The 20,445-nt window shown below is 40.9% G+C and overlaps 2 protein-coding genes across 8 annotated transcripts in view; one reads left to right on the top strand and one right to left on the bottom strand.

The window, feature by feature from the left end:
- The window catches only part of SLX4IP (SLX4 interacting protein), a 182,918-nt gene extending 166,415 nt beyond the window's left edge, over positions 1-16,503 (bottom strand). For all 4 annotated transcript variants that reach the window (XM_034641468.1, XM_011224336.3, XM_019799163.2 and 1 more), the window contains exon 1: positions 16,160-16,503. The gene's annotated coding sequence lies outside the window, so the exon portion shown is untranslated. The remainder of the gene's footprint in view (positions 1-16,159) is intronic.
- A 645-nt stretch (positions 16,504-17,148) lies between these two features.
- MKKS (McKusick-Kaufman syndrome) overlaps positions 17,149-20,445 on the top strand; it is a 71,764-nt gene continuing 68,467 nt past the window's right edge. The window contains exons 1-2 of one of the 4 annotated variants that reach the window (XM_011224337.3): positions 17,152-17,476; positions 18,961-19,103. The gene's annotated coding sequence lies outside the window, so the exon portion shown is untranslated. Of the gene's footprint in view, positions 17,477-18,960; positions 19,104-20,445 lie in introns of all 4 variants that reach the window. The other 3 variants (XM_034640351.1, XR_004619523.1, XM_002918735.4) reach the window with 3 other exon arrangements.

The following is a 20,445-nucleotide window of genomic DNA, read 5'->3' as shown; positions in this document are numbered from 1 at the left end:
AGATATGCAAGTTCTTAAAAAATTTAAGTCCCATGCATTCTTTCTCAGGAAGCTTAACTAAAGATGTGCTTCACCAAAATGAGGAAATTAACCAAGAAAGAGGAAGATACAGGAAACAGGAAGGCCAAGACAGGCAAAAGGCAGGGGAAATCTAGGATCTGGCAAAAGCAGATCCCTGCAGCATGAGATCATGGGCTAGAGCAAGAGAGAACCATGAGTGGGAGCTACAGCAGTTTCCAAGTCTCCAGGAAATGCATCTTCAAAAGCATCTGCAAGCATGCAAAACTAACCTAGACAACGAGTGGAGAATCTGAGATTGAATTAAGACAGGAACATGGAAAGCTGGGCAACTGAATAATAACAAGGCAATTATTGATCCTAGGATAAACAAAAATCATGCACAAAATAAAAAGAGTACTTCATACACAGTTCAGTCACGGCTAGCATGTGTAGTCATGATAACAAACACTGAATCTTGACCTAAGCAATGTTACATTTACAACAATATTACAAGGATGGGGAATGTGTGTGTATGTGCATATTACATGGCAGGGGCATAGGGGTTAAACTGAGCGAGAGCTCCCTTAAATGCTAAGGGGATGTTTCAGAAGCAAAGTCTAAAATCAATACAAAAACAGTAACAACTGCCACGGCAACAGAAATAATAAAGCAGAAATAAAGCAAGTAATTTAGTGATTTGGACCCAACTGTTAAGTGCTAAATTTGGCTCCAACATGAAGAGCAAGGTAAAGAGAGCTGCTCTGGGGGAAGAAATGAGGTTAAAAGGACGCCCTAACTCACAAGCCTTGCACGTGGAACTATTTGCCTTTTTCAACTGTGTGCACAGATGTTAGAGCAGCACTGCACAACAGAAATAGAATGCAAGCCACAGATGTACTTTTCAATTTTCTAGCAGCTGCAGTTAATAAAAACGTATACAGGAACAGAGGAAATTGGGGCGCCTGGGTGGCACAGCGGTTAAGCGTCTGCCTTTGGCTCAGGGTGTGATCCCGGCGTTGTGGGATCGAGCCCCACATCAGGCTCTTCTGCTATGAACCTGCTTCTTCCTCTCCCACTCCCCCTGCTTGTGTTCCCTCTCTCGCTGGCTGTCTCTATCTGTGTCGAATAAATAAATAAAAAATCTTTAAAAAAAATAAATAAACAGAGGAAATTAATTTTAATAATCTTCTTATTTAACCTAATAAATCTAACACATTATCATTTTAGCATGTAATCACTATAAAAATATTTACATTCTTAGAGTTTTACCTTAGTCTTTGAAGTCAGGTATATCAGGTGTATATTTTATGTTTCCAGCACATCTTAATTTGGACTGGCCACATGTCAAGTGTTTGACACCTGTGGTCAGTGGCTACCATAAGGGACAGTGCAATTTGAATGTACTTGGTTTCATTACAAGAAACACTTATTTCTGTGTCCCAGGTTACTAATTCAAAAAATAGGAATAGTAATAGCTAATTCAAAATTATCAAAAGGATTAAATACAATGATATATGAAAACCCCCGATGCAACCTTTATAAACACTAGGCCCTTGAGGAGTGTTAACAACTACTTACTCAATGGTGATGATTTAAAATCGGATGATTTTTTTTTCAAAATGTAATGACCTTTGATTCTATTTTTTTAAAGATATTATTTATTTGAGAGAGACAGAGCACGAGCAGGGGGAGGGGCACAGGGAGATGGAGAAGCAGACTCCCTGCTGAGTGCGAAGCCCAACAAGGGGCTTGATCTCACAAACCTGGCATCAAACCCAAGCCAAAGTCAGACACTTAACCAACTGAGCCACCCAGGCGCCCCTGATTCTATTTTTTTTTTTAATGGATGAAAACATCTTTATCCAAACCCCAAATCTCTTTAATTACTCATTTCTATTCTCTGAATGATGTAGTGCATTTGATTTAGAAAAGTTCTGAAGGACATTCACCTAGTAACCCCATTTAGAAATAGGTGTAAATGGAAAAAATAAGTTCCTAGAGAATCAGGAACATGCGTTTGAAAACAACATTTATAAAGGTTGCCCTGAAAACTTTAGGTAGATCTTTATGTTATTTGAGCCTGATAAACACAAAATTGGTCCCCTTAAATATACTACATTAGGTTTAAATAACTTCTGCCAAGAATTTAGGGAATCCCTCACTAGAGGGTGCTTAAGTGCTTCACTGATAGAGAAAAGAGAGAGAAAGGGGCGCCTGGGTGGCTCAGTCCTTAAGCGTCTGCCTTCGGCTCAGGTCATGATCCCAGGGTTGTGGGATCCAGACCCGCATGGGGCTCCCTGCTCAGTGGGAAGCCTGCTTCTCCCTCTCCCACTTCCCCTGCTTGTATTCCCTCTCTCGCTGGCTGTCTCTCTGTCAAATAAATAAATAAAATCTTAAGAAAAAAAAAGAAAAGGGAGAAAGAGTTTTGTCAGCAAGTACCCAACCACGCTGAAGCATGTGATCAAATTATTTTTTAATTGTACGCTGGTTTTCCCACATGTCCTTCCCTTCCCGAAGGACAAGTGGACCACACTGGAGGCTGCAGCAAGGCTTTCAAACCATATCTGCCATTAGATTATGGGCCATATGACAGTGAAGGTTACATTTTTCAACTCACAATAAGGTTCCAGTATTCTTTCTTAAAGTACTCATTTTTTTTTCTTTTCACTTTTATCAGTAAAGCAAGAGGAGCTGCATTTTTTTAAGGACTGGATACTTCAAAAAGTACCATCAAAGCCTAATCTCAAAAACATGATCTGTAGGAATCTAGGACCGAACAGTATATATTTTTATATAATATGATCCACTAATGTAAAAATAGGCCACATGGGGGAAAGGAACTATATTATACATTTTGCATACATATTTTTTTAATTCCCTTCACCTATTTTATATTTTTACATTTTGCTTATTTTTAATCCATTTTTTAACATCATGTGGCATTCTGCCTCTCAATATATATTATTTTTTCATTTGTTTCCACAATGTTTGGAGGCTCAAAAAGTCACAACTTTAGGGCTTAGAGAGACCTCCCAAACTATCTACTCTCAGCCCTGCCATCTACTCCCCTAAAGAGTATACTTGTAAGACCAGGCCAGGGTCTCACAGCTGAGAGTCAAGGGCAAGAGAAGAGTCTTGTCAACTCAGCTGAGGGCAAACTAAGACCATCTGCCAACTGCAGAACTGCCAAGGTCAATTGTTAACTGGACTGTCAAGGTATGTGTACCCTCCCTCTTTCAACACCGCCCCCCCCACCCCGCTTCCCATCACAAAAGCACAAGATCCTAACAGAGTAAGATTTCAAATAGAGCTACATGAGTGGTGATTCTCTCCTGCTAATGGAAGAGGAAGGAAGTCTACAGCTAAGGAAATGTAGTCTGAATGAATTTAATATGCCATTGTGCTATGTGACATGGCACACATCTTTATAAACAAAAAATAAAATCTACCAACGTAAAGCCCAAAGCACATCTGGATAGCTACCTGGTTCGATCTTGAGCCTGCAAATCTGCTGGTCATTTTAGGTAAGGAAGATACACTTCTTTTGCTTTGTTACATCATTAGGGTCAAGTGCTAGAAATGAACTAGAAGGTGAACTGAAGCAGTTTGCTACTTCCCAAATATGGTAAAAGCATCTTATCCATCTGGGTAGAACAGGTTCTCAAAGGTGAACAGCCCTCAGAGCACTGCTTGACACTAGAGGGTGCTCAAGAAATGTCTGTTGGGTGAAGAAATATTCCAGATAACAGGAGCAGGGTCATTTATGCACCCAACCACTTAATTTTTGCTGTTTTTAGGGAAATTTTCCAAAAAGCATATTGAATCTTTAAGACTTTCATTTAAAAATACCACATGGTGAATATTTATTTGATATTCAGAAAACACTGATCATCGATCATCGCACTGGGCAATACACATATCAATGCCCCTCCGAGCTGCTACTCAACAGTGGAGCCAGTGAGATTTCTGCCAGCTCTCCTAGGCTTTCCTAGAGCTGTCAGAGTGCCCATCTTCCAAGGCTCCCGTTTCACCCTAGGTTCTGCAACTTAATCAGATAAGGCCACAAACCTAAGGGACCAAGCCTGTCGGGTTAATGAGGTATTTTCCAAGCCTCTCTTACATGGATTTGCATGGACTTCATTGTGAATATAATAAAATGGCTGTTACCTTAACTTTAGGGTTTCTGAAATGATGAAATGGTTGAGTCATGGTACAGAGAACCTTGCCCTCTAGATTTGAGCTTCAGCAATTAATTCTTTCTGCCTCAGCACAACAGGGCTCATACAACAGTACAACAGGTAGACTCTCAAGTCTCTTCTAATTCTAAATCTTTGTGATCCAAAATCCAACAGCAGTTCAAGGAACAAATAATACTAGTTTACAAATCCCTCCAGAGAAGAGAAGAGGGAACCGCCCCCCACCCCCCGGGGCCCACAATTCACTACATGAAGCCCTGATAGCAAAATCAGACAAGGGCAATATAGGAAAGGAAATTCACAGCCAATTCTACCCATGAACATAGAGGCAAGAAACCTAAACAAATAAAAACAATCTGAATCTAACAACATTTAAAAAATACACCAGAACCGGGGCGCCTGGGTGGCTCAGTCGGTTAAAAGTCTGCCTTTGGCTCAGGTCATGATCTCAGGGTCCTAGGATCCAGCCCCGCATAAGGCTCCCTGCTCAGCCAGGAGACTGCTTCTCTATCTGCCCCTGCCCGGATCATTCTCTCTCCCTCATTCTCTCTCTCTCTCCCTGAAATAGATAAAATCTAAAAAAAAAAAAAAAAAAAAACACCAAANACACCAGAACCAAGTGAGGTTGATAGAGGAGTGCAAAGTTGGTTTAACACTAGAAAAATCACCACACTAAAAAATTAAAGGGGGGAAAAAAGACATGGTCATTTTAATTGAGGTAGGAGAAAAATAAAGTACATTAGAAACCTGAGAAAAGAAATTTCTTTTCTTTTTTTTTTTCTAAGATTTTATTTATTTATTTGACAGAGAGAGAGAGAGACAGCCAGCAAGAGAGGGAACACAAGCAGGGGCAGTGGGAGAGGAAGAAGCAGGCTCCCAGCGGAGGAGCCTGATGCAGGGATCGATCCCAGAATGCTGGGATCACGCCCTGAGCCAAAGGCAGATGCTTAACGACTGCACCACCCAGGTACCCCAAGAAATTTCTTAACCATAGGGACACCTGGCTGGTTTAGTCAGAAGACCATTCAACTCTTGATCTCAGGGTCGAGTTCAAGCCCTACAATGAGTATAGAGATCACCATATTATTAAAAATAAATAAATAGGGGCGCCTATCCAATAAGATACGTACCTACCAGAATGCAAATAAAAAATAGTGGTGACACCGAATGTTGACAAAGTGCACAAAGATGCACTTACCATATGACAAAAATTTCACTCCTGGGAGTTTATCCCAGAGAAAAGAAAACCTAGAATCGCATAAAAATCTGTATACAAATGTTCACAGCAAACTTTATTCATTAATAGCCCAAAACTGGAAACAACCCAAATATCCTTCAATGGGTGAATGGTTAAACAGAGAGTGGTATAGCTAGCTATACATACATAGGGTAGTACTCAGCAAAAAAAGGAATGAACTGTTGATACAGGTAACAACTTGGATGGATCTCAAGGGAATTACGCTGAATGAATAAAAGACGATCTTAAAAGGCTATATAATGTTATATAACATTCTTGAAATAACAAAATGAAAGAAGTGAATAACAGATTAAAGGTTGCCACAGATTAAGAATGGGGGAGGGGTATGTGGCTTTAAATAAACAGGTAGCAAGGAGGAGCCTATGGCAGTGGAGTTCTGTACCCTGATTGTGGTTGGTGTTGGTTACATGAACAAGCACATGAGATAAAATGGCACAGAACTAAATAAATACATGGAAAACTACTTAAATGTAATAAACTCTGTGTATTGTACCAATGTCAATTCTCTGGCTTTAATAGTTGCTCTATAAGCACACAAGATGTTACTACTGGGGGGACATGACTGAAGAGTACACAGGATCCCCCCTTTTTTGCCAACTACCTGTGAATCTACAATTATTTCAAAATAAAAAGCTTACAAAAATTAAAACTTCTGTTTATCAAAATACACCATTAAAAAATGGGGCGGGGCAGCTGACAAACTGGAAGAAATTTATAAGACATATAACCAGCAAAGAACGACACTCCAAAATTAAACAATCCAATAGAAAAATAGACAAAAGCGGTACCCAGAGCAAGACGCCCCTGTCTCCTAGCCAAGTCTGCAGGTCTCGCAAGGTGGTAGGGAGTGGAGGTGGAAGAATTTCCTGATCCCTTCTATTATTTATACGTTTACAAGCACTGCACAACAACCAATCATAACTCTTACCTCCTTTGGGGAAGTGAGGGGCATGTCTCTCACTATTCTTTCTTAAAAGCTGAGAAGCATGACGTCTTAATACAGAAAGACCATTTACCAGGGAATCTGGGGAAAGCACACACTCTGCTCTCTTCTCTTACTTCATGCACACAGCCCAACATCTGGGACCGAACAGACGAAAGTCAAAGACAGACCCATCTGCCTCCCACAAGAAGGAAATATCATTACTTGGAGATGCCAGAAGTCCCAGACCCCAAGGAGCTGGTTATCCTGAAGGTCCCCACAACCAGAGCCTTTTAGAGTACCTCCTGTTTTCATCTCTGCACACCTCCATCCCCAAAGCCATCACTGGAGGTAACTGAGGAGTCCTCCAAACAGAACTGCTGGCTGGGCTCCCCCACACTCCAAAGGCCCTCCACCCACACCTCCATCTCCGGGCTCAGGCAAGTCCACAGCTTCAGTGCCCCCACACAGCCACCTCCACCATCTGTCCTTGAACATGCAGCTCTCCCCACCATCACCCATACAGGCAATCCTGGAGAATGTCCTCTCCTGCTAAGGGGAGCTTTGCTCCAGAACTCAACTCAGACACCACCTGCCCCTTGGAGGCCTCTATAAATCTCCAGACTGAATCACTCTCTCCTCTGGGGTACATGGGCACCTCACACCACCACTACTCTCATGCTTAGTTCAGCGAATTACACATAACTCTGGTCCTCAGTCTCTCTCCTCTGAGTGTATGTGTCTTGAGGACAAGGTCCATCCCTGTCTTCTTTGACACCTGGTGCACGGCACAGGTATGCATCAAAAGTTTGCTGACTTGGTGCACCTGGGTGGCTCAGTAGGTTAAGCATCTGCCTTAGGCTCAGGTCATGATCCCAGGGTCCTGGGATCCAGCCCCACGGTCAGGCTCTCTGCTCGGCGGGAACCTGCTTCTCCCTCTCCCTGCTGCTCCCCCTGCTTGTATACTCTCTCTCTCTCCATCAAATAAATAAATAAATAAATAAAACATTAAAAAAAAAAAGTTTGCTGACTTGAGCCTGTTGATGGTACTAAAGGGTCTACAGACTGTTTTGGGGGGGTTTTGTTAGATTTATACCTATTTATCTAATAAATCCTTACTGTCCCCAAATCTCAAATTCCATATTAAGCTTTCTTAAAAAGAGGTCAAAGCACTCTGGACCTATTTCAATACATAAATAACACTTAAGTTGAATGTATCATGCAGCCTAAGTTGAAAGAGTTGTAATACACATAAACTTGTAAACAGAAGATCAAAGTGTTTCCTCTTGAAAATAATGGGCAACAGATCAGAGGTATTGTTGAAGTGTAGGCCATAAATGTGAGTTTTTCGCTGCATGATTTTTTTTTGTTTTTAAAATACGGACATTCTAACATTCATTTGAATGGAAAAGATATTATTAGCCTCTGTATTCATTCCATTTTAAATCTGGGAACATCCTGAGGTTTTTCTAGACTTGCTTTACTAATCATCATAAACGCACACACACACACACAAAGCAAGTATGCATCTTAAAAAACTATTTCCTAGGCCTAAAGTTGCTCCTTTCAAGAGGGAGCAACAACCTCAGTGCCCCGGGTTTAAAGTGTAATGTTAAAAAGTCTTGCTATCAGGGGAACCTGGGTGGCTCACTTGGTTAAGCATCTGATTTTGGCTCAGAGGTCCTAGGATGGAGCCCCACATTAGGCTCCCCACTGAGTGGGGAGCCTGCTTCTCCCTCTCCATCCCCCCCTCGTTCTCTCTAGCTTTCTCTCACTCAAACAAATAAATAAAATCTTTGGGGAAAAATAAAGTCTTGCTATCAGAGCTTCCAGTTAAAGTCTAAGTTCAGCAGAATTTTTAGTTTATTGCCTGATTTTAAGAAGTTCAAGACAATCTCCAAAAAGATCAATTTTTCAAATATCTGAAACATATAATTTACATAAGTATCCTGAGAAGTTAAAGTATATTGTAAATCTTGCAAATAACATCTCATCCTCTACTCTGCATTCTTGAGCCCACTTTCTCTGGCCTGAAAACAGTCATTCTTTTCACAAAGAGTAGACTTTGATAGAGTATGACCCCACCAAAAATATGTGTGCATTAATATCTTTCATACAGACAGAAAGATCCTAAGATCCTTAGGAAAATTAATTTTGGGAGGGAATGGAAGTAGATTAAACATTATCACATGATTGTCCTGTCATTTAAATACAAAGCAGAGATAAACGCTAATAAAGAAAGTCAGTGACCTTCTAGATTATTCTGTGGGAAAATCCAAGGCACGCTGAAGTTCACATTTGTCTTCCTTTTAGATTTGCTGGCCTGTGTCATAAGCCAAAGCAACTACTCCAGATTAAGAAGGCTAGAAATTAACTATAGGTTTCAAATCTCTGGATTTCAAATTTTATCAAGAAAATTATTATACTTCCTTTTTTCATCTTAAAAAAAACTTTTGCTAATTATGGGAGCAGAAACAGAAAACAACAAAGACCCTAGGACTCCTAAAGGAACAACCATAATTCAAGAATGAGAAATCATTTCATTCCCTGCCCCACAATCTAATTTTATCACCAAAAAAACCCCCCACAAAACCCAAAAACCAGTATCAAGGAAGGAATCACAAACTTTAACAAAAATACGAAGGAAAACTGACAAATGAGCAATGATCTTGCTGTTGACAACTAGATAAAGCTTAAGAAGGCAACTTTATTTTAAGAGAGAATCAGCTTTTCCTATTATTCCTATGGTACTTTTGAATGCCAAAAACAGCTTGTAAAAAAGGAAACCAAAACAAGACAAAAAAACAAACAGGGAAGCTCTAACAGTGGAAGGATAATGCAAGTGACAAAAACATGAGGACTTTTTTTCTTTTTGTCTTTAAATGTAGGTCAAATACTGAAATCCTCTACCAAAAATAAATTCATGGAATGGTCCTATCTTTCAGACACTCTATACCCTTAATTCAGCCAGTTGGCCCAAGATCTGGGCCCCTCACTTCCTGCCGTGGGCACAGAAAATCCTCACTGATCCTGGCATGGGATGCTTCACTAATAGGCAAGGTCTAATTTTTATTTAATACTTTTTCAGAAACAGATACAGGCACCCATTCATGGGGGCAGTCGCGGCCTTCGGGTTCTAGCAAGAGAGACATGTGTTCAAATCCTGCCTCCTCAAGTGATCTCAGGCAAGCTATTCAATTCCTCTAAGTCCCTCGTTTTCTTATCTATGAAGTGGGATAATAAGAGTGTCTATTCAGAGGTCCTGTGAGAACTACATAAGATCTGACAGGTAATATACTTGGCATAGTTCCTGAGACATCAGTGGTGGTGATGTGGGAAACAAAGGCAGAAAAACAATTATTAAATTTCCTTATACTTACAGGGAGTGATAAGTCCTTGAAACAGGCGGAGTGACATTCCTCTAGGGACTCAACTGCTTCGATGCTGCCACTTTGGCAACCTTAGACGGAACCCCAGGACCCTGTAAGCCTCCTTTAACATATAAAAATTCCTTTGGAAACTTCCTTTATCTCTACCCACCAAGATACATGTTGGCAGTCATGTATGACCCACAGATATACATCTGAAGGGTCTCATGACTGAGTTTTTACTAAACAGTAATAAATGACCTTTTCCTAACAATAGCTAGCCCCCTCAGGATGCTGAAAAACTTGCTTCCAAAATACCTGAGAGGCTTCCGCTATCCCTAACACCCTCCCAATTTGAAAGTATATAATGAGCCCCTCCTTATGACCTCAATGCAGCTCCTCAGGCCCACGGGTCCTGTCCCTGTGCTGTAATAAAGTCACCTTTTTGCACCGAAGACGTCTCAAGAATTCTTTCTTGGCCGTTGGTTTCTAACTCTAACATCTTTCTTGCATCAGTCTCTTGGTCTCTGTTAACAATCATCATTATAAACATTGCAGGGCACAAAGAGCACCTAATCAACTTACTTCATACCCCAAGCCCCAAGCCCCAAGCCCCACCCTGATAACTATTTTTCAGTCACCTTCACAGCACAAAAAAAACTTCTGATAATCATTAACATAATTGTCTTAAAATCTAATCCTTTCAACATGAAAACTACAGGGATGGAGTGCAGATCTTTGGTTGCTAAGCTGGGGACAGGAGAGAGTTACTACTGAAGGAGCAGCAGGAGGGAGTTTGGGCAGGGGGTTGGGGGGATGTGGGGGGATAATGAACTTGTCCTGCATTCTGACTGACATCATGGTTACAAAATTCAGTGTACTGGTCAAAATTCATGAAAGTGTATACCAAAAAAAATGAATTTTACCACATGCAAATTTAAAAATAATTTTTTAACTGCAAAACAAAAAATCCAAACTTAGTTCTAACTAAAGAATCAACACAGTGACACACATCAACTAAAACGCCCAAGATATCATAACAGCAATATTCTATATATTATCCTACAACTAACATTAGTCAAATCCAATTTTAGTTACCAGTTCTGACGTACTCAAGCACAAAATGTCAATACCATAATAACCAGGAGGCACTGCTTTTCTATATAACAGAAGCAAAGACTTTAGAAATGTACCTACACCAACATTAAATGAGCAGTACTCTCCATTTACATCTCTACTTTGTTGCTTGATGGGTAGGTTTCTTAGTGTGCATTCATTATTTGTTTTCAATCTCCAGAAGGTAATATACAAATAGTGGCTTTAAAGATTTAACACAGCTTAAGATGACTAGGCATGTACACGTGAAGAGCTACAGCCCACTAAAGAGTCAATGCATGCATTTTGCATTTTTAAAAAGCCATAACATGTTTCACTCAGAAAACATTAATCCATAAACTAACAAACGCCAAGGTAAAAATTCCCCATACATACCCATTTTACCACTGTCACCTCCTGATTTTAGTGTACACAGAAGGCATGGACACCAAATAATGGGACTCTTTTCCCACTTCAAATAAGCTGGAGAACAAAGCAATGTGAAAGGAGTACTGTGAAAATAAGAATATCAAAGTCCTTCAACCGGTAAATGTGTAAACAAATTACAGGACATCCAGCAAGAGAATATTACCTAACGATTAAAAAGAAATGACTATTGATACTTGCAATAAAGCAGGCTCTCACTCATGATAAGAAACCAGACTCTCAGGACTCCCACCAAAAAACAGCACGTACTGTAAGATTCCTTTTAGATGAGCTAGAAAATGCAAACTTATCTACAGTGACATCTATCCTGACAGAAAGCAGATAAGTGGTTGCCTGGAAGAGAGAGGCTAGTGGGATTATTAAACAGCAAAAGGAAATTTGGGGATACGGATATGTTCATTTGGGGGAATGTACCTTGATTGTGGTGATGGTTTTACCAGTATATGTGTCAAGCACATCAAACTACACACTTTAAAAATATACAGTTTACTGTATAACAATTAGACATAACACAGTGATATTCCTGGTTCAGCCACACCACCACAAAAAAGTGATTATCACAATGAAGTGAATCACATGAATTTTTTGGTTCTCCAGTGCATATAAAAGTGATGTTTAAGACCAGAGACCTGGAGCAGCTCGGAGGCAGTGAATAGCTATGCAAGTCTGCAAAAAAAAAAAAAAAAGGCCTCCAATAAAACTACATTGCAAAAGAGGGGAAAGAAACAGAAAGGAAAAAGTAGAAAAGCAGAAGAGGCAGAGCCCGAAAAATTTGTGGTGGAAAAAGTACTGGACCAACGTGTAGTGAATGGAAAGCATTTTATAACCATGGATAAACCTGTGTTTCTGGGATGCTATCATTTTCAGTAACTTAAGAAATAAATCACTTAAGCAGTGGCTGGGTGGCTCAGTAAGTTAAGCATCTGCGTTAGACTCACGTCAAGATCCCAGGGTCCTGGGATTGAGCCCCGAGTCCAGCTTCCTGCTACTCTCTCTCCCTCTGTGCTAAGTAAATAAATAAAATCTTTAAAAATAATAATTTTTAGGGGCACCTGGGTGGCACAGCGGTTAAGCGTCTGCCTTTGGCTCAGGGCGTGATCCCGGCGTTGTAGGATCGAGCCCCACATCAGGCTCCTCTGCTATGAGCCTGCTTCTTCCTCTCCCACTCCCCCTGCTTGTGTTCCCTCTCTCGCTGGCTGTCTCTCTCTCTGTCGAATAAATAAATAAATAATAATAATAATAATAATTTTTATAAAAAAGAAAATCACTTAAAACTAAATTGAAATTTTTCCTGAAGCCCTAACCTTTCAAGCTTTGTAATTAATTGGACAATTTAAATATTATGTAAACAATTTAAATTGGACAATTTAAAAGAAGCCATATCAGAATCCATATCCTTATCTACAGTCATATAAATGCAAGTTTATTTGCAAGATCCCTGAAAGGAAAATTTTATCACCACCAACAACCTCCCCACCCAAATGACAAAACTAGACTAGTCCCTGTGCGTTTTAATTTGGTAAGCAAAACTTAAAAGGACATTTAAAAGTTCCTTCTAGTGAACCATTCCTTTTTAAGAAATTGAAATCCGTGTACTGTACTGCCTAAAAGGTCATGATTCATGGAATGTCTAAACTTTGTTCATGGAAACCTAATCGTAATCAGATAGGTAGAGATGCTGGCAATTTAGTACCTGCTAGAATAAATGGGTGGACAGACTTCTATAATCTGAATTCTTGACCTGCATGTTTTCTCTTTATCCCAACTTATTCCTTTATTTTATTTTATTTATTTATTTGAAACAGTGTGAGAGAGAGTGAGAGAGAGAGCAAGCAAGCACAGCCAGGGAAGGGGCAGAGGGAGAGGAAGAAGCAGACTCCTCTGCTGAGCAGGGAGCCTGATGGGGGCCGGATCTGAGGACCATGGGATCATGACCCAAGCCGAAAGCAGATGCTTAACTGACTGAGCCACCAGGCGTCCCTATCCCAACTTATTCCTGACATGTAGTCTCAGTCTTCTCAGTATTTGAGTTATTGGTTCAGCAGAAACCAGGAAAAACAATAACTCTGTAGTCAGAATGTTATCCAACTGTATATTGTTTGCTTTATTGTAAATACTGGTAAACAGTGGTCAATAAAGTCTTATATTCCTTTAAAAAAGTGATGTTTAAATTATACTATATAATTAAATGTGGCCTAGCATTATGTCTAAAAAAAAATGTATATACCTTAATTAAAAAATACCTTATTGCTAAAAAGTGTTAACCATCACCTAAGGTTTCAGCAAGCTGAAATCACTGATCCCAGAGCACCATAACAAGTATAATGAAAAAGTTTGAAATATTGCGAGAATTACCAAAATGCGACACAGAGACACGAAGCAAGCAAATGCTGTTAGAAAAATGGCACCAAGACTTGCACAGCACAGGTTTGCCCTGAGCCTTCAACATGTAAAAAAAGACAATATCTGCAAAGCACAATAAAGCAAGATATGCCCATATTCCTAAATAAGGCTATTTTAAAAGAAAAAGGCCATTTAAAAAAAATATTCGTCTTCCTAAAACATTTAGACCACGCCCCCTCTCTTCCCAACAGGTACATGTCCTAAACTCATGGAACGGTAATACCCTTTCCCTTAGTGATTTTCATGAATGAACAAAACTTTAATAACCCAAAGATTTAATTATAATAACAAAAAACAATTAATATGTGCATAGCTGTGATCACGCGCAAGGCATTGTTTTAAGCTACCTTTCTATTATTAACTTACCTAACCCTCACATCAACCCTATTTTACAGATGAGAAGACTGAAGCACAGAGTTAAGTAATCTGTTCAAGGTCACACAGCTAGTATGTGAAGGAGCTAGGATTTGAATCCAGGGAATACGGCTCTGAAGTTCATTTCCTTACCCACTGTGCTCTACTGGCACACACAATGTAATGTGAAAATCAAAAGCAATATAAATTATACTTACACAATACTTCAGTATTTGCTTAATTTTGAAAAACTCATGAGGCCAAATAAAAAAAACAACACAACCTTCATTCTTTTCCCAGTTAATAGGTGGAAAAAGAACAATACAGAAAAGCTGGACAATTTACTGAGGACATAGAACAATTAAATGGCAAGTTGACTGGTTCCTAGGAAGCTGGTTCACCACATTTCCAGTCCAATTCTCTCCAGTGCCTTCAAAGTCCTAATTATTTTAAGTAAATCCACCTGGGATTTAGAAAAATCTAAACATAGCATGTGAAAAACATAAAAGTAATTTGCTGTTCTCTCAAACACCTTACTGGTCCCTGAATTCCATCCTCAGGGTCTAAAACTCTGCAGATATTGGCCTGGAATCTTTTTTTTTAAATGATTAGATTTCTCATTAGAGGAAGACAGAAGAGAGCAAGATACCACAAAAAGCTTTGGTAAAGCATGGCCCAAGGTTTTCCAAATCAATACTGAACTGTTGAACACATGCAGGCTTTTGAATTCAACTTGTAATAAATTAAAAGTAAAAATATGCAGAGGAAAAATATGCACACTGGTGCTGCCATGACAACACTTACATAACAATATACCAGATTGACAAATTCTCAATTTTTTAGAACACTAAATTGTTATCTTGACATCAGGTTGATGGATAAAATGCACAAGAAAGGGGCACCTGGGTGGCTCAGTCCGTTAAGCTTCAGACTCTTGATCTCAGGCTCCAGAGGATGGAGCCGGCTTGGGATTCTCTCTCTCCCTCTTCCCTTCCCTCCCCCCGCCTAAAAAAATAAATAAATAAAATTGGGATTCTCTCTCTCCCTCTGCCCCTCCCTCCCCTTCTCTTAAAAAAAAATAAATAAATAAAAGTAAAAAAATTAAAGCCCAGGAAAACATGTCATACATCCACTGCAGGTAAAACATGGAATAAACTGACAATATATTGTGAACTGTTTAAGAAACACAGGTTGAAAAGAGACATTCTATAGCTTTATTTCGTGTCCTGAATTAACGCTCCTTGAATTTTAAGGAGCACTCCCTAGAAAAGATTCTGATTCAGTGGATCTTGAGATGGGATCTGAGACTAAAGTTTCTAAGGAGCTCCAAGGTGATGGTGGTCAGTAGACCACACTCTGAGCAAAACCCTAAGTTAACTGGAACATTGGTCATAAAATTAGCCACCTGGTCTACAAATACAGTGGCATCGAGGACCCAAGAAATAAGTGTCAATACAATTTCTCCCTAGCACCAAAAAAAAAAAAAAAAAAAAAAAAAAAAAGGAAGGTGAGGAGATCAAGGAAGAAGCAAGGAGATACCTGTCATAGTCCAACAGTGCTAAGAAACACAGAATATTGTTACTTGCCCCAACCTAGTAGCTGTTGAGGTCAGATAGAACGTAAACTCCAAGAAAGAAAGGGTTGTCTTTTCGTTTTGGTTTACTCCAGAATCCTTATGACCTAGCATACATTAGGTACGCAATAAATGCAACGAATAAATGAGTGAACGGGCAGTATATACAAAAACAATCCATACTTATATCATAATCTAAAAATGTCTGAGAAGAGACTGTATTTGTATAAATGGTTGTGGGCAGCCACAGTTTGATACAAATACCTGGCCCATTCATCGCACTTCATTTTTTCCCCAAAAACCAAAAAATTCTCCAGATCAATACTTCCCACTTTTATGCCCAGGTTTCCCGCACCCTTATGTTGACAACTCTTTAGCACTTCGAAAACAATGAAAAAAGGTGGAGGCACAGGGAAAAGAATTCAGAAAAGACTAAAAAAAAAAAACAAAAAACAAAAAAAAAACACGGGGGGGAGGTGAGGAGATGGCCAAATAGTTCAAGTGAAGGAACATTTTACGTTGTTAGGAGTACCACGTTCTTACCTATGATGGTGGCAGGGGTTGGGTTCGGGCTTTTATTAGTTTTGTTACTGTCCAGGGTCACTGGTGGAGTAGTACTTGGCTGAGGAAACTCAGACTAAACAGGGAGCAGGCTCTCAAGCCCACCTTCAGATGCTTTGGGGATTCAAGCTTCGGCCTTACTTCCCCTTTCCCAGGGTCTCCCCGTACGTTGGGAAGACGCAGCCGCCGCCCAAACACAAGATGATCTGAGCGGCCTCACCGACGGCTTGAAGCCAAATCCAGGACTTAAGATGGCGGTGAAACAGGGACCGAGGGACCGGGACACCCCGAGGAATCCTCCCCAAAGAAAAATGGCCTCCGTCCATTTTTTTTTTTTTCAAGGAAGGCCCAAAACAAAAATGGCGGCTAAGGCGGGCTATTCATAGCATAGAAACGCCGTGAATATGATTGGCAGGTAACGAATCACGGTTACCCATAGTGCTAGACGGCGGAGGAGACCAAGAGAAAAAGAAAAATAAAACCCAACGTTTCCGTGGTACAGAGCACCTTGATACCGGATAATTACTAGCAACAAGAATTAGGTTACAAAAAACGTCGGAAAGCAAAGGTGGCTTTCACAGTGCTGGATAAACTTTAAAATAGCGATACGCATTACTTCCTCCATAATTCTTTCGAATGCTACAGAAAAATAAAAGTTTTGTCCTCGAACTAAGAAGTTCACTTTATGAAGAGAAAGAGTTGGAGAACTGCCGACCTCCCAAAAGCCCCATAGGAAGGGCTGAGAGCAAAGGCTCTCTGAAAGCGACCCGCTCTCACTGCGCATGTCCACTTTCCCACCCGATCCAGGGAAGGAATGATGAGCCTCCTGGTTTTGGAGGCAGACGTAAAAGAGGGCGGGGAGTTGGCGCCAAACAATGAATCAGGCGCCTTGTGATTGGTCAATCTGGGAGGCCAGAGTGCTGTGGGGAACCGTTGTCTACTTTGTCATTCATTCAATAATAGCTCTTAAGGGCGCGCCATAAGGCAGATACTCTGCCCTAACATGTCCATTTGATGTTATTTAAATTCTTTAGTTTCAACTTTCCCGAGACTGACTCTGAATAAGCTCCACCCCCGGCTCTTTCCGATCTCTGCCAAAGGCTTTCTGGGGTGAGAACCTCACTAAAACACGGAAAAGCGGATTCTCAGCAGCGCCGGAGCCAACCACAGCGCTGCGCATGCTCTGTCTCCAAGCGCCGAACGCAGGTTGTCGGGACGGGCTGCGGCGGCTGCGTGCGGCTCGGCCTCTGGGGCCAGCTGGTGGCGTCGGCCTAGGGAGGCTCAGCGGCTGGTGGGCAGGTGAGAGCGCTGGAACCTCAGGTGGAAAAACCTGCTTTCTGCCTGGCCGAAGAGACGGGAGGTGGGCTTGTTGGTGCCCCCTGCCCCCTCTCAGAAAGGTCACTGGTGTATTCGCTGAAGGATATTTGGGGGCGGGGACAAGGAGGAGGCTGGCTCCTTAGAAGATTAAAGAACTGTCCTAAACATAGCCTTAGGCAGTAAATGCTTGCTGAAGAAAGGAATGTGGATGGCATGGAGGTTTTCCAATCGTGTGGGTAGAGTTCCAGGTGTAGACCTTCCCCCCTCTCCCATCTGCGCGGCCACACCGTCGAGGAGATGGAAAAGGTGTTCGAGTGAAAGCACCGATTGCACCTGCGCTGCCACTTGCTGGCTGGAACCTGTTATGATTCGTTGGTAACTCCTTCGCAGAGAGGGCACTATACACCTGTGTCTATCTGGGGGGTGAGGACCACTCTCTGACTTGGAACTGGACGTCAGAACTGTTGGTTAGTGCCCACCGTGTGAAGGGAGAAGCAGGACTCAGGACTTTTGACATTATGGGGATGGAAATCCTTTTGAGAGGAAAACCTTCTAGGTCATGTCATGTGCATCATCTTCTCAAACAGGACCATACCCAAATACTGTTGCTGTTACAGAGGCTCTCAGTTCTGGCAGTTTCAGTCATTTACTAACCTTGTCAATTTATATTTATATTCATATATATATATATATATATTTGTGACACTGCTGAGTTAGCAGATACAGCAGTGACCAAGACAGACATAGTCCCTGACCACATGGAGCTTATGTTCTAGTGATGGGAGAAGAAACAAACAAGTACACTGATAAGAACAAGATGTTTCCAGATTATCCTAGGTTGGATTCCCTGGGAAGTGGACTCTAAGGAGATTTGTGGGCAGGATGTTTATTAGAAAGGACTTTTTTGGATCTTACCAAGGAATAAAGGAAGCAGGAATGGGGGGGGAGGTAGAAAATTTAAGCTGCAGTGTAGTCCCAAGGGAACTCTGGTGCTGGTTTGTCCCTTCAGCCTGTCCCTTCAGAGGTGTCTCAAGTTGGAGGGAAGGGCCAGGCCTTTATACCTGGGCAGTCACTGGATGCCTGTTGTCCTGAAAAGACGGTGTGACTTCCACTCTTTTCAGCCAAGACTGACAACTGAGGGCTGTCTCAGCAGTCCCAAGAGCTGGGGAAATAAGCCTTTCATTCTTAAAGGGGATCGAGGTGGCACATCACAGCATTCACCACAACAGTAGGGCTTTCCAAGTAATGGTGGGATGTGTTAGGGAATAATGGGGGTGGGAGAGGGAAGAAACTTTAGACTGGGTGCTCAGAGAAAGGCGCTCTGAGTAGGTGACATCTGAACTAAGAGCTGAAGCACAAGAATGAGCCACCCTGTGTAGGACAAGGGGAGGAGGGTGCTCCACTTCTTGCTATGCACTGAGAATTAACAGAGAAACAAAACAAATGGCTGCTACCTTCTGTTACAGTGGGTGGCTGTTACTGGATCTTATACATACTGACTCGCTGCTATAACTAAAGATGGAGTACGTAAAAATAGATGAAGACTAATTCAGAGGAAGATAGAGGAGAAACTGAGAAGTCCAGAAGTTTTGAAAAATTAGTCAACTTGGTAAAGACTTTTCATCTCTACAGTATTTTTTTTGCTCGTATACAGCATTTAATCAGGCTTTATTTGGATTTTGCCTTTCTCTTCTCAAGCTTATATTCTCTTTGAGGACAGGAACCATGCCTTATTCATCTTAGTTGTCCCACCACATCCACCCCACTCCCCACCCAGTCTAGTGTCCTGCTAGCACCTAATAGACACTAAGTAAACATTTGAATAGAATTAATCTCACACATATTTGAAGTGAAAATTGATAAGCCCTAAGTGATAGAAGCACTGTTTTGGGATCTGTCTTTACAATATTCTTCAGTTTTATAAATTATAACGCAATATTAGTTGAAATAGTAGATGATAATACATAATTGCTTTGATCAGACAGGAATCTCCAGAGGTGCCTATTTCTGTTAATTTGTATTAAAGATAATATATTTCCAATAGTAATAGTTGCCATATATTGAGTGCTTCCCACATAATAGACACTGTACTAAGCAATAAGTATGTAAGTATATATGTAGTGATCTTCATAACATAGCTAATATTACAGATTATTAAATTGCAGCAGGAGAGAAGTGATTTGCCCCAGATTATAACTAATTTTTGGTGGTTAGAATTGGATTCCCATCATTACTTAATGCCTTTGCTGTTAAGTAACATTTCTAGGGGCTCTCGGGTGGCTCATTGGGTTAAGAGTCCAGCTCTTGGTTTGGCTCAGGTCCCGATCTCAGGGTCATGAAATCAAGCCCCCCATTGGGTTCTGGGCCCAGCAGAGTCAGCTTAAGGCTCTCTCTCCCTCTCCCCCCACGCTCACGTGCGCACGCTCTCTCTCTCACTCTCTCTCTAAAAATAAATCTTAAAAAAAAAAGTAACCAACAACATTTCTGAAAATATAGTCCACTAGGACTCTATTAACTTATCAAAGAAACAAATAAATTACTCACCCTGTTTTTGCTGCTTTGCTCTTTGAGTTTTCCTTTTTCCTTCACGATTCGCTTTCCTGGCTCTCACTGTAGGAGTTTACCTTTCCTATAACATCCTGGAATCTGATTACAGATCCACCCCTCTCTAATCAAAATAACCCCAAAGATTTCAGAAGCTCTTTCATAAGAATCGGGGCATTTTTATTCACATCTAGACTAACTAAAACTGCCCAGAGAAGCGAGCCTCCTTTATGGGGACCACTTCCCTTAGTCTGGGCAGTCATTCCAGTCCTCTCCTGTTCTTGCTATACTCTAGGTTGGCTCTATTCCTTTTGAAATAATCAAAACAAGAGTAATAGCTAAATCACTGAGTCTAGACTAAGTGCCAGGTCCTGTGCTAACTTCACAACGACCTTGTGATGTGGAAG

This window comes from Ailuropoda melanoleuca, chromosome 13, assembly GCF_002007445.2.
Source record: "Ailuropoda melanoleuca isolate Jingjing chromosome 13, ASM200744v2, whole genome shotgun sequence".
Taxonomy (NCBI): domain Eukaryota; kingdom Metazoa; phylum Chordata; class Mammalia; order Carnivora; family Ursidae; genus Ailuropoda; species Ailuropoda melanoleuca.
Note: the sequence above shows the minus strand (reverse complement) of the source record. Positions and strands in the feature narration are given on the sequence as shown.